A 12604-nucleotide genomic window follows, 5' to 3' on the forward strand; every position below is an offset into this window, starting at 1 on the left:
ATGAATTACACAAAAACTCTTAAAGAATTAGCTATAACTTCTTTAAAAGTTTCAGCCTTGATGGGGAGGATTATCTGCAGGTGATTGGTAAAAGTCAAGTTCTCACCCCGCCCCCTTTTTGAAGACCCTTTCTGCTGAGAATTTAAGGGTTCGCGCGTGTGTGTTCTGCTGGTATCACTGAAGGGGGTGGCCACGAGAGGGCAGTAGAGGAAGTTTATCAGACTACTTGGACGTGTTGAGTAAACTCGCGTGTGTTCTAATCATGAGCAGAGACTATTCAGAGCCCAGGGAACTAACTGGGGTCTCGCTGGCCAGGCCCCTGTGGGAAGGCCTCGTCCAGAGACTGCAGAGATACGGAGAGCACAGGTGCCAGGAGCCGACTGAGTCTCTGTCCTGGGCATCCAGAAATCTCTCGTCTTAGGTTATTAAAATAAGTTATCTTCGCCTCTTAGCCGCCACCTCTGATTCCCGAGCGGCGAGCCGGGCTCCCTGGGTCTGGGTAAAGCAAGGTCCCCTCGGGTCCCCCTGCCCCGATCCAAGTCACCACCCTGCCCCAAAGCTCAGAACCCCTAACTGCTGGAAGCTTGAGATACAGAGCAAAACTCATCTTTGCATTGCACTAATAATATCATCATCAATAATAATAATAATAATAAACAAGCACTACCTCAAATCTCGCCTGACAGCTGTTGGCGCTCTGAAAATCATCAGAAGAGGAAATTTGCTCCCACAAATTCCGAGACCCCATGTGAAGCCCATGGCACCCAGCAGGCCCATCCTCCTTTCTCCGCACTTACCCCTCACTCACCGATGTCGGCTGTGAGTGGTGACAGGTGATGCAAAAGAAAGGGGGAGCCCTGTCCCCCGACGCCCTCACCCACTGACACCTTCTGACACCCCCCCCCCCAACCACGGCCCCCAACTCCCTCCAACCCTCCCCCAGGGGTGGGGGGGCTGAGCCACCTCGCTCTCCAGGCCTCCACCCCTGAACCCCCGGGGGTCCTGGCCACGTCTTCCTGGCCCCCTTGGCCACTTAAGGTGGCCGGTGGGTCCGGGCTGAGCTGGGCGCAAGGCCGGCGGCGGAGTGGCCACCCGAGGGCCCAACCTGACTCTCCTTTGTTGACAGCTTGCAGAGGAGGAGGAAGCGGCACGGGCGGGCGAGGGAGGGGGGGAGAGGGCGGGCGGGGGCGGGTGGGGGTGGGCGAGGGGTGGGTGCGGGCTGCGGCGGGCGGTGCCAGCGGCGGCGGGCGCGGCCCGGGCCCCGGCGGGCGGGCGCGGGCAGGGAAGGGGTTAACGCGGGGCCTCTATGATAATGAGCTGCATGGTAATATAGGGGGGGGGGGCCGGCGCTGAGGGCTCCTCCACCGCCGCCGCCGCCGCTGCCGCTGCCGCCGCCACCGCGGGAGCCCGAGCTGCCGGGCGGAGCGGAGGGGGAGAGGCGTCCGCGCCAGGCTGGAACCGGAGGGCGGGCGGCGGAGCGCGCAGTTGCTGGGAATTTCGCAGTGGAGATCGGCGAGCGATCCAGCGGGGAGCCCCGGCAGGCAGGCAGGCAAGGCAAGGCAAGGCAAGGCAGGCAGCCGGAGGGAGCGCCAGCGCCCGGGCGAGCCGAGCGAGCCGCGACCTCCGAGCTGGAGAGCCGGGTTCCCGGAGGAAATGGGACTGTGAAACCGACCGGTCTGGAGAGCCCGGGGCTCCCGGAGGAAATGGGACTGGGAACCGAGCGGGGAGCGCGAGGGGAAGGAAGCCGCCGCCGAGATTGCTGATGTCAGAGGAGCCCGGAAAGTCGCGCTGGAAAAATCTGAAGACAGCCGGGGGTGCTGCTTCTCCCTCCGGGAGAGACGCCGCCGGCCACCCCTCCTCGGCCCCGGGGCGCCCCGGGGAGCGTCGGGGAACCGGCCCCAGCCCCCGGCGGGGCGGCTGCGGGGCGGCGGAGGACGGAGGGGCGCGCTGACCGGAGATCCAGGGGCCACTTCAGGAATACAGATAAGTGGCTGGTGGCTTGACGTGGATTTTAATGAATTTGGACTCCGTGTGGATTTCGCTGTCCCCGTGATCCCGAGCTGCGAGCAGGGTAGAGGGGCGCACGCCTGTCCTGGGCAGCCAGCGGCCGAGGCGGACCCAGCCACAGACGGAAGGACAGACCCACGTACCCCCTCCCCGAGCTGGGTAAGCGGCAGCGCCCTCCGCCCTCTCCCCGAAAATGCGCGCACACCCCGCGCGCGCGGCGGCTTCGGTCTCTTTTGGGGTCCCGGCCCCCCCCAGGCACCCGGGGCTCGGCTGCGCGGTGGACGAGACCCGCCCCCCCCCGCGCGCGTGGGCTCGGCCACTTTCTCGGGCCGGAACCCGGCGTGCGCGCCAGTGACAGCGGAGACTCAGCAGCCGCCGCCTCCCGCCCCGGCTTTCCCGGCCGGCCACCGGCTGGGCTGCCGGCGTCCCCGCGCGCTTCCACCCACGGCGCACCTGCCGCCGGCGCTCTGCGGCTTTGGGGAGCACTGGGGCGGCGAGGCTATCCCCAAAGCCCAGGGCCTCCGTGGCATCATTAAGACGGCTCAAGGCCACTGTGGCTAAAGATCGATTTGGGGGCGTTCAGCCCGGTATCGAAGTCCCTGGTGGCCACTGGCTGTTCTTACGGATCAAGGGACTTGGAATTGGAATTGGAGAAGGGGGAGGACGGCATCATTTGTGCGGGGCGGGGGGGGGGGGGCTCTGGAAGGCTCTGGGAGCGATTCCTAGGCACTGGATGGGGTTAAGTGTTCGTTCGTGACCCCCAAACCCCATGGTGGAGCCCAGTCTCCTGGTTTGAGCAACACTAGGTGTTGCAATGGAGTTTGCCCTGAGTCCAACAGGCTCCGATCGCCCATTTGAAATATTTCCCTCCGTGAGCTCCTTTTGCCCCACCCCACAAGTCATGTAGGGATCTGAGAAAATTCTAGCCCTGTTTATTCATCCCACAGGTAGTCTCTTGAAATGCTCCTCATCCCAGCACCCAAGGATAAATAGAGAGAAACTGCCACGCTGGGCCCCTGAAAAATGTTCACCTGTTCTGCCTGACTTTTGCCCTAGGAGAATCTACCCACTGCAAGCCTGCTCCGCACAGGATAGGGAGCAATAACTGGGAGCGGAAGCTAGGTCAAACACAGGATTCTGGGTCAGTTATGGCTCTGCCTCTAGATGGCCAATGGCCATGGTCCAAATCTAAGATCCTAGGGAAGTGGTACGTTCGTTATCAGTGTGCAAGGGACATAAAGTAGGATGGGTTTGGGGAGTTGGGCTGAAGGCAGTGGGGGGTGGGGTACTGTCAACTGGAGGATTCCAGAGACATCCTCAGGTGCCAGCCATCCCCTTCTATGTCAGGCAGAGTCAGTCCATGGGGTTTACCAGTTGGGTCTCTGGGGTAGGCTGTGCTATGCTATGGAGTTAAAGTCAGCTTCAATACTCTGTGCTTCTCTATACCGTAGCAGCGGGCTTCTTCATAAAACCTTGAAAGTTCACTCTTTCCTCTGGGTTGGCTTTGAATGGCAGAGTCTTCACCCCAGCCCTAGCATCCATCCCCAGATGAGTAAGCCCCACCTGGAGGAATTCAGTGATTCCTAACTGAAATGCACAACATTTTTGTGTGTGCATTATTCACCCCCAGGAAGATCCCGGCCCTCTCCCTCTGACCTCCAGGCAAGAAGAGAAAGGAATTCATTAACTCCCCCCCCCCCACCTCTCCTCACAGAGCTCTATTTAAAATAATTACCTGTGAGCTCTCCTTGGTGGCCTGATGATGAGAAGTTGGGAGAGGGTAGGGAACCAAGGAAACGGGGAGCAGAATCTGTCAAGATACACAGCCTCTCACCTCCTCTGAGCAACCCCAACTTCCCACCCCAACCCACAACTTTCAGTGTCCAATGGCACTGTCCCAAAGCTGATCTTCTTCGGGGAGCCCCTGATGAAGGGAAGGCAATGTGGAGGGCCCTCTCATCTCCCTCACTGTCCCCAGCAAATTATACTAGAAGGGGAACAAATTGGCTTTTTGGAAGCAGTTAAATGGAAATGGCATATTGGGTGATGTACAGGGGAGACCCAAAGTACAAGAAGACTCAAAGTGGTAAAAGTACCAAAAGGCCTTCTCAGCCCAGGGACCATAAATCTGCCAAGGGAATCCCAGCCAGCCTTTCCCTTTGAGGAGGCTTGAAAACAGGGGTCCTTCACAGCCTGGAGCCAAGTCAGGGAGAGGGTGTCGGCTGACCTTTCCACCCAAGTCTAAGAGAAAAGCAAATAATGATGTTGTACAATCATCACCCAGAGCCACCTCATTCCAAGGCAAGGCTAGCCGCACCCCTCCCCCATCAGAGCTGGCCCGAATACCTCTGCCTGTCTCCCAAGTGCCAAGGAACATGCGCCCTCCAACTCTCTTGACCATCAAAAGGCTGCAGATGTGTGGATGTGAAAGTTCACCATCTGTTTTGCAGGAGTCTGGGCTCAAAATGAGGTTAGAAAGAAAGCCTTCAAAAGAACAGTCTCTTCTCTACTAGGTCCCTTTCCCATGTAAAAACGCTTCTGGTTATTCAGCTAATCTTTATTTCATGGGCCTGTTACAAGGAGACACAGGCGAAGGAGGGGAACGTGGAAACATGGTTGTGTTAGACCGGGTGACAGCCAGCATCAGCTGGAACTCACCCGTTCAGGTACTCTGAACTATTTGTGGAGCTGGAGTTAGCGCTGCAGAGGGGTGAGGGGTGGTTTACAGTTGCTATCCTACATTGCTTTCTATGATTGCCTCCCAAAGAGATAGGATTCGGTGTGGGGGAGGCAGTTCCTGTCTCCAGCTCTCCCCCCCCCCCCACCGACACCCCTCCCAGCTGTCTTCCTGCATTGCCCCACAGCTGTTTCTGCACACGTGGACCAGGGCACAATATACTTCTGTCCATCATGGCAAATGGAGAGGCAAGCACCGAGCCAAGCCCCCGTTGCCGGCCCCCAGTCGGATCATAAAGAGGCTGGAGCATTGTGTTACAGTCTGTGAACGCCATATAATTCAAGACTGTCCATAGGGAAGCTGTTAGAAACAGGCTTTGAGGTGTTGGGAGTTTTACAGCTAGTGTGCAAAGTTATCCCCTATCACTAGCCCCCACCTCTCCTCTCCCCTGCCTCGCCCCCCCCATCGCCTATCAATTCATTCTATGTGAATATTCTATTTCTCCCCCATCACATATGCTCAGTTCAAACAATGATGAATGGAACCCAGGCCATTATGGGAAACAGTTTTTTCACTTAGTTACAAAGATTTCATGCCTGATTAGAGTAAATGAGGGGTGGGTGTGCATCCAATTCTTTCTTTTGGTCATTTCTAAAGGTGAGCCCTATGGAGCCAGAAAGAAAAGCAGTTCTTCCATGGGGCAGGGCGGGGGGGCGGGGGGGGGGCTTCAAACAGCTGGTCCCAAGGTGCCTGGGACGGAGGACTGGTTGGAAGGGACGACCCCTTCCCTGCCCTCTGCTTAGCCCTCGGGCTGTCTAGGACTCCTTTCCCTGGCATGTGGGCATATGGAACCTCTTTATCTAGCTCTGCACTGCTCCATCTGGAATGGGAGGGCAAAAAATAGAGGCGAGAAAGTTCTTTGTTGGGGAGCAGGGTCCTAACTGGGTACAAGTGTAAGGAACAAGGAGGAAGGGCTGGTGGAAAACCACAAATAAGAGCTCAGGCCTGGGCAGTACAAATGTCCCCTTGCTCCTATAGTTGGTTATCCATTAACCTCCTGGCCTGACCTGGCTTTATTTCTCACTTGGATAGAAAGGCATCTCTGGGAAACCCAGACAACCAGCAGGTGTTTTCCCCTGGTCCCCTCTTTCCCTGGGAGGACGCTCTGTTACCCAGCTTCCTTGTCCCCCCTATAGCCCCAGGCTCAGTCCTTGACCCTCACTCAGCCTTTCTGCCCTTTAGCCTGAACTGGCACACTCCTACTCTACCTATTCCTTCACTTTGGCATTGCCAGACTTTTGCATGGTGGTTGTAGGGCAGAGATTACAGAACAGGCAGGGTGGTGGGGAGGATGAGGGAAAAGGGAGAGAGCTGATTTCACACAGATCTCCAAGGCAAGAGCCCTGCGCTCAGGTGTAGACAGCTTCAGAAACAGAGATACACGGATCAGACTTAAGTTTGCTTGAGAATAGAGGGCGGTGAGGGAGGGAAGTTTTGACAAAGCCCCCCCCCCCACCCGCCCCAGCTTGAATCTCCAGTGTCTCTCGTTGACTCTGGACCTGAGTCTGTGTTTTACCTCTCTGAGCTCAGGCTCCTTGAGCAGAGGCCCTAGGAATAAACATCCCAGCTAGTCAAGCGCTGCCACCCTGAACTTCCACAAGAAGCAGCAGGTGGACCAAAGATGCAGATCAAGATGCAGGCGCCAAGATGCACACGGTGGAAAGATGGAAGTCAAGATGCAGACGTGGCCCAGGATCGACCGAGACAGGCAGGGAGACAGAAAGGGAAGATAAAGTCAGGGAGACTGGCAGTGTGATGGGATGGAAGTAGCTGAGAGCAGAAGCAGAGAGTGAGCAAGCCAGCTAGCGAGCAAGGAGGAGGAGCCGGCGCAGACAGGCTCTGCTCAGTCAGCCCAGGCCAGGGGCAGCTTCGGGCTCATGGGGAAGCCGAAGTAGCAGGTTATCTCCACTAGAGGGGACTCTTGAAAACCAGGTTTGGCCTAAAACAGTGGCTTTTGTGCTTTTTTTTTTTTTTCTTTTTCCAGATTTAAAAAAAAAAAATAGATAAGATATATTAGAAACTCCCAGCTGTCACTCCCCAGAGAGCACAACTGGTAGGGTCCGATGCGGGACAGTGAGACCTCCCGGCCGCCTCCGTCTGGTTGAACAGGACAGGGGAGGGGGCGGGGGTCAGAAGGCGCGCCTGCTGCATTAAGCAGCCTGTGCAGGGGGTTATGGGGTCGCAGTGGGAAGCGGGGAGGCATGGGCTCAATTTAGCAGGCAGTTTAGTCTCTGGCTGGCCAGCCAAGAGGCTCTAACCTTTCTTTATCAGCAAGAGAAGTTTTTTTTGTTGTTGTTGTTTTTTGCCCATCCTTAAGCTGCCTTCCCTTCCAGTAGCTTCTCTTCTCCCAACTTCCTAAATAAAGGGTTTCAAAATGGTCTCAGGTGGTGGCAATCGTGCTCAGAAGGAGACTGTTTTAGAAAAACAACTCAGGAACTGCACAACGTGTGTCAATGTGGTATCGCTGATTTAATCTTCGTCTTCATATTCTCCGTGGGGGCCTTTCTCTGAATTCCAATTCCCCCTTTTCATTTCAACAGAGGACAATATTAAGAGAGAGTGCACTGTCCTGAGGTTTCTCTCATGTAAGGAGATAATAAGTGCCTAACAGGAGAGTGGAAAAAATATTCAAGTGTTGGGTTGGGCAGGGGGCCAGGGACCAGGCGTCTCTTCACATCTGACCATCCCCTGATATTTAATCTCTGTTTCTCTTTGGCTTAAATTTACCTTGGGTCAAGAAGTGAGGGGAAGGAAGGGAGGGAGGACAGAGGGAAGAAAGAAGAAAAACAAGATAAATGCTCCGTGTTATGAAAAGTTTAATCCTGCTTTTCCTTGGCTAAAATTACTTTCAGGATGAGCGATAAAAGGCAATGGAGTTGCCCTTCGAAAGTTCAACCTGTCTTTCAGAAGGGAGAGGAGGGGAGGGCTTCTGGGGCTCCAAGTGAATAGCTGGTGACTGATTCTCTGTCTGTGACCACCCCAACACACACACACACACACACACACACACACACACACACGCACACCAGATGAGAGCTTGCGCTAAGGCTCTAGAAGGAAAGCAAGTTGTGCTCGAGTTGCCACAGAACCTCACAGGCTTCCCTGAGAACTAAGGCTCCCAGACCGTTCGTTCCATATCTGAACGCCTTCCCTTATAGCCTTAGAGCCTTCATTTCTGGTGTGGGTATGAAAGGCTACAAGGAGGGGTGAGGAGAACTATCGCCTGTCCCTTCTCCTTTTACCTGCATATTTGAATTGTTACACTACTATTTTTCCCCCATGCACTGAATCAAACAGAAAGACACTGAAAGCAGCAATTGGAATCCATTTAGGTTTAAATAAATAGGGATCGATTACCAAGAATGTAGTAGCTCCCAGCACGGAGATGGAAAGAATAATAGCTCATATCTTTTAAGGAACGCCATGAGTTCCTTAAAAGTTTCCTCACACTCCACAGGTGTGAGGGGAAAAGATGCATAAGCCATGTGCCCCAAAATGTGATTAGTAGAAGGCAGATTGGCATTTTCCCTGTACTGAGGGCCCCCAGGGGCTGAAATCAGAGAGAGCTCCACCAAGTTTGGGCATCCCGTTGTGAGTGTGGCATAGATTTTTAGGAGAGAAATGAGGAAGTGGCAGAGAACTCCAGTTTAAGAGAGACTGTCTACTGTTCTCACTCCTACCCTCTCGTCACGACACCCACCCAGTCTTTCCTCTCATTCTCCCCCGCAGATTCTAAGTTGACAACACTTGTGTTGTTTCCTGATAGTCCACATCCTAGGGCAAGATGTCTGGTTTTCAGTTGCAGTCCAGGTACATTGCGTCCCTGTCAGAATCCCCAAGCCAGCAGTGTGGATACCAGTGTGGTCCACAGGTTACATAGTTACTCATCCATATTCACATGGAGGTGTAGAGAGTCCTGCTGTTACCCACCCGTAAACGCCCTCAGTTGTCGGTGTGTGTGTGTGTGTGTGTGTGTGTGTGTGTGTGTGTGTGTGTGTTTGGGTTTTTGCTCAAGGCTGGCTCTCTACTACCTGAGCCATACCTCCACTTTTGGCCTTTTGCTGGTTTATTTCAGATAAGAGTCTCATACACTTTTTTCTCCCTGGGCTGGTTTAGAAACTGAGTAGCTGGATTACAGGTCTGAGCTACCACCTGAAAGAGAAAATGCAGACGTTTACCCCCAGACCTTAGGAAGAACGAGGCCATTGGTTGCCATTGGTTGCCATTGGTTGGCCACTCAGGGAGAAGGAGGACACCCACTCTCTTCTAAAGTCTCTTTCCCAGAAGAAGGCCAAGCAGGGCTAGTGGAGAGAGGTTGAAAAGAAGACCTCAAACTATGTAACAAGGGTAGGAATGGGAAGGGGGAGATGGGGGGATGATGGAAGGGGTGACATTGATCAAGAAGCCTGTACTTAGGGGACTGACTTATGGGATTGTAACTTCTTTGTACAACTACCTTAGTACTAATAATAATCATCATCATAAGCAGAAGCAGATCTCAACTCACACTCAAATCACATAACAGAAGGCACTGGCGTCCATGGGGCTTACAAAGGCAGATCAAGGCTGAGGAAGCCTGGTCAGGGGGAACACAGAGATTCTGATCCCTGAGGGAGGGTTCTTACAACTATGAAGCAGGCCTGGGTCTCCAAAGGCCCAGGAAGCCCTCTTGCTGCTATGCTTTATGTATGTGTGTGACCCTCGAGACTCCGGGCCTTAGCCTTTGCTGTCCTGAGTGCCTGTGCTGTTCTCCTTGGAGTGAGGGTTTTAGAGGAGGCCCTGGAACCCAGGGCCATGCCCAAGTCCTCGTCTTTGGACTTTCCAGGTGAACAGGAACGTTCTAGGAACAGTTCACATAGCCAAGGTGGGGCCAGGGTTCCAACTACTTGGTGACTAAGACAAGTCATTACTCCTCTCTGAGCGGGAGGCAGGCAGAAATCGTGCCTTTAATAAGAGAGAGAATATGGAAGGTTCAGGAAGGGGGTGAGCTCAAAACCCTGCCTTCCTGGAGAGGCTTGAGGTCCAGAAGGCAGAGAGGAGTACAGAGGGATGTCGGGCTTTGAAGTGGTTTCCTGCTCCATAAAAGTGAAAGGCCTTGGGCCTGGGCTGGGTAAATATTACATTGACCTCTGACCTCCCACCTCCCCTCATGGCTCCCCTGGCTTCCTGCCCTCTCCCTAATCTCTCCTCCCTAGGAACAAAGATACCTGAGGAAGAGGAGCCTCCGTAGGACCCAGGCCTCTTTCCGGCAACCCTCCCCCGGCCTCGGTTCCCCAGGGCTGGGTGCTGGTGAGGAGAAGGCTGGCTCTTCCCATAGCCTCCGACTGGCCTATGTGCCCCTCCCTCACCTTAAAGACTGAACCCACAGCGCCAGGGTTTCCTTCAGGCATGGCTCCCCCTGATGGTTAGCCAGAGTGAACACAATTCTCATCTGCCCTTCCCCCTCGAGGTGTCAAGTTCTTGGGGTTTCTGGGCCCAAGCACCTAGGATAATGTCAACTGGATATAGAGTTGGAACTGTGCCTGAGCACCTCACCCAGAGTGGCAGCCTTCCTGAGAGGGCCCGACAGATGGTCAGGAAGAGCCTGGCGTCAAAGAACAGGCTCCCAACCCGCAGGAACAAAGAGAATCTCTTTGCACCTCCATTCTGCCCTCTTCCTGAGAGATTTCTCACCTGGTGGCCAGTACTTACCTATCTCCATTTGCTGCCTGATTGTGGATTGGGGGAGGGGGAGAGGAGAGAGATGAAAAGAGCTAACAGACACCCAGAACTGGCACCTCCTTCTGACCCCAAGCCTCAGTTTCCCCATTTGTACAATGGGGGCATTTTTTTTCCCCCTGATGGCTCGGGGCCCCCCTCGCTTGCCTCTATTTCTGGAGCCAAGCATAAGAGTCTGTTGTTAAGGGAGTTAGAAAAACAATTTATAAAAAATGTGAGGAACTATGCTAAAAGCAACAGCATTAAAAGCCAGGCCAGTGTTAGCATTTTTTTAATTCAACTTTTCTTCTCTTTCTCCGTCACTAATTTTTTTTTTTTTGAGTTTCCCATCTTACCTAAAGAAGATGTGTGTGCTGCAGTACAAAAGTCTGGAGACTTGGTGGAGACTAGAAAGAGGACTAGCCATGAGACTAGAAAGAGGACTAGCCATGGTGACCGTGGCAAGGCAAGGCTAGTGTGCAGTTCTGAAACATGGGGGTCGGATTCTGAATTTGCTGTGCTTGAGTTCTGTGGTGCCTACAGATTAAGCGCAGAAATCAATGAGCCCATCATAGAACTGTGAAGCTGACGGCACTCGAAGAGTCTACCTCCATAAGCAGGCAAAGGGAACTATCTCATCCCTTGCTTGGGATGCCTGGCTCCCTTCTCCCCCTGCAGAGAGAATAAACACCTTGGAGCAGATGTGTGGCTGGGCTACCAGCCGCTTGAAGCTCTAGGTCATGAGTCCAGGCTGGTTCATGGAGCTTGGGAGGGGGAGGGGGAGGGGGTATGGAGGCCTTGATCCTTGACCAGTGCTGATTTTTGGTCAAGTCTAGCAAGATGCCTGGGAAAAAGCATAAGCTCTCTTCTTCTAAATCTATAAGGTCTCCCACAACCCTCCTAGGTGGAGCCCAAAAAGGTCCTTGTCCCTCACTGGGAGTAGAGTGTGGGAACATGGCTATGAGGAGAGAGAGAGAGAGAGAGAGAGAGAGAGAGAGAGAGAGACAGAGACAGAGACAGAGACAGAGACAGAGACAGAGAGACAGAGAGACAGAGAGAACAACCTGTGCATTTGACAGCACTGTCCCAGGACCTGCAGCAGAAAATAGGGTGTGCCTTGTATTTATTTTCCAAATTTTACTTTAAAAAAAAAACAGCTTGAATTTCAAGAGAAATAGGTATTCTATGTAGAATACTTGAGAAATGTTTCTGAGTATTTGATAGCAGCTTTTATCTAGGCCCAAATACTAGCCATGAAACCCAAGTCCAAACTGGGGAAGTGGATTGCCCTGTGTCACACAGAAGCCATCATTCCCTGCTGGCCAGTTGCCCCAGCCTCGTCCAGCACATTCTCTTGATCGGACCCCTTAGCCGCTTGACTTTCTAGACCCTTGCTTCTGTATCCTGTCCCCAGCAATGGCTCCCATCTCGCTGTCCCTTAGGTTTGGGCAGACATGCACCACAGCTCATAATGAAACAGTATCTTCGAGAAGTCACAGATCCCACCTCTGCCCATCCACTGGCCTTCTGTACATAGGCCCTGCAGCTCCTGGTGCTGGGCCGTGTGGTGGAGAAGGCCCCCTCCCTCCTTTCACTAGCTCCAACCAGCTTTCCTCCATCCATCTCCAGCGAGCCTTGCTATTTGCACAGTCAATGGCCCTGGCAAGACCAAGCTGCCCCTCCCTCCCCAAGAGGCTCTGTGGGCACTGTTTGTGTTTCCGTCTCTATGTCTCTATAGACTCAGCATTCACAACTTGAAGAGGCTGAGACAATGACCTGAGCAGCTGCCTGCAGACTGTGCTGACTGGGAGGCACAGACAGAAAGCTCCCTCTCGCTCTGACGCTCATGAAATGGCTGGGGAGCCGGAGGGAGGGGGGATCATACTGCCAAGGTTTGTGCACCTTGCACCTGTGAGCTTTCCCAGGCAGCCATGCCTGACCCAAACAGCAATCAAGGGGGAAATAGATCCAGAAGACTTGTCTGGGTCACCTGACAGGTTTCTTCTGGAAGTCCCCAGGGTGGGGGGGGGGGGGGGACATGACCTCAATCCTTGGGGAACCTCGAAGGAAAAGGAGGACGGAAGGGGCCAAACCTTTTATCTAAGCAGAGAAAAATAGAAAGCACCACCAAAAGCCTGTCCACGTAACCGGGGTAAAGCTTAA

The 12604-nt window shown here is 53.9% G+C and overlaps 1 protein-coding gene across 1 annotated transcript in view; it reads left to right on the forward strand.

The window, feature by feature from the left end:
* The first annotated feature begins 1381 nt into the window (after nucleotides 1-1381).
* Nucleotides 1382-12604, forward strand: part of Plxna2 (plexin A2) — a 215825-nt gene continuing 204602 nt past the window's right edge. The window contains exons 1-3 of the mRNA XM_048356959.1: nucleotides 1382-1537; nucleotides 1574-1634; nucleotides 1677-2166. The gene's annotated coding sequence lies outside the window, so the exon portion shown is untranslated. The remainder of the gene's footprint in view (nucleotides 1538-1573; nucleotides 1635-1676; nucleotides 2167-12604) is intronic.

Source organism: Perognathus longimembris, chromosome 11 (assembly GCF_023159225.1).
Source record: "Perognathus longimembris pacificus isolate PPM17 chromosome 11, ASM2315922v1, whole genome shotgun sequence".
Lineage (NCBI taxonomy): Eukaryota > Metazoa > Chordata > Mammalia > Rodentia > Heteromyidae > Perognathus > Perognathus longimembris.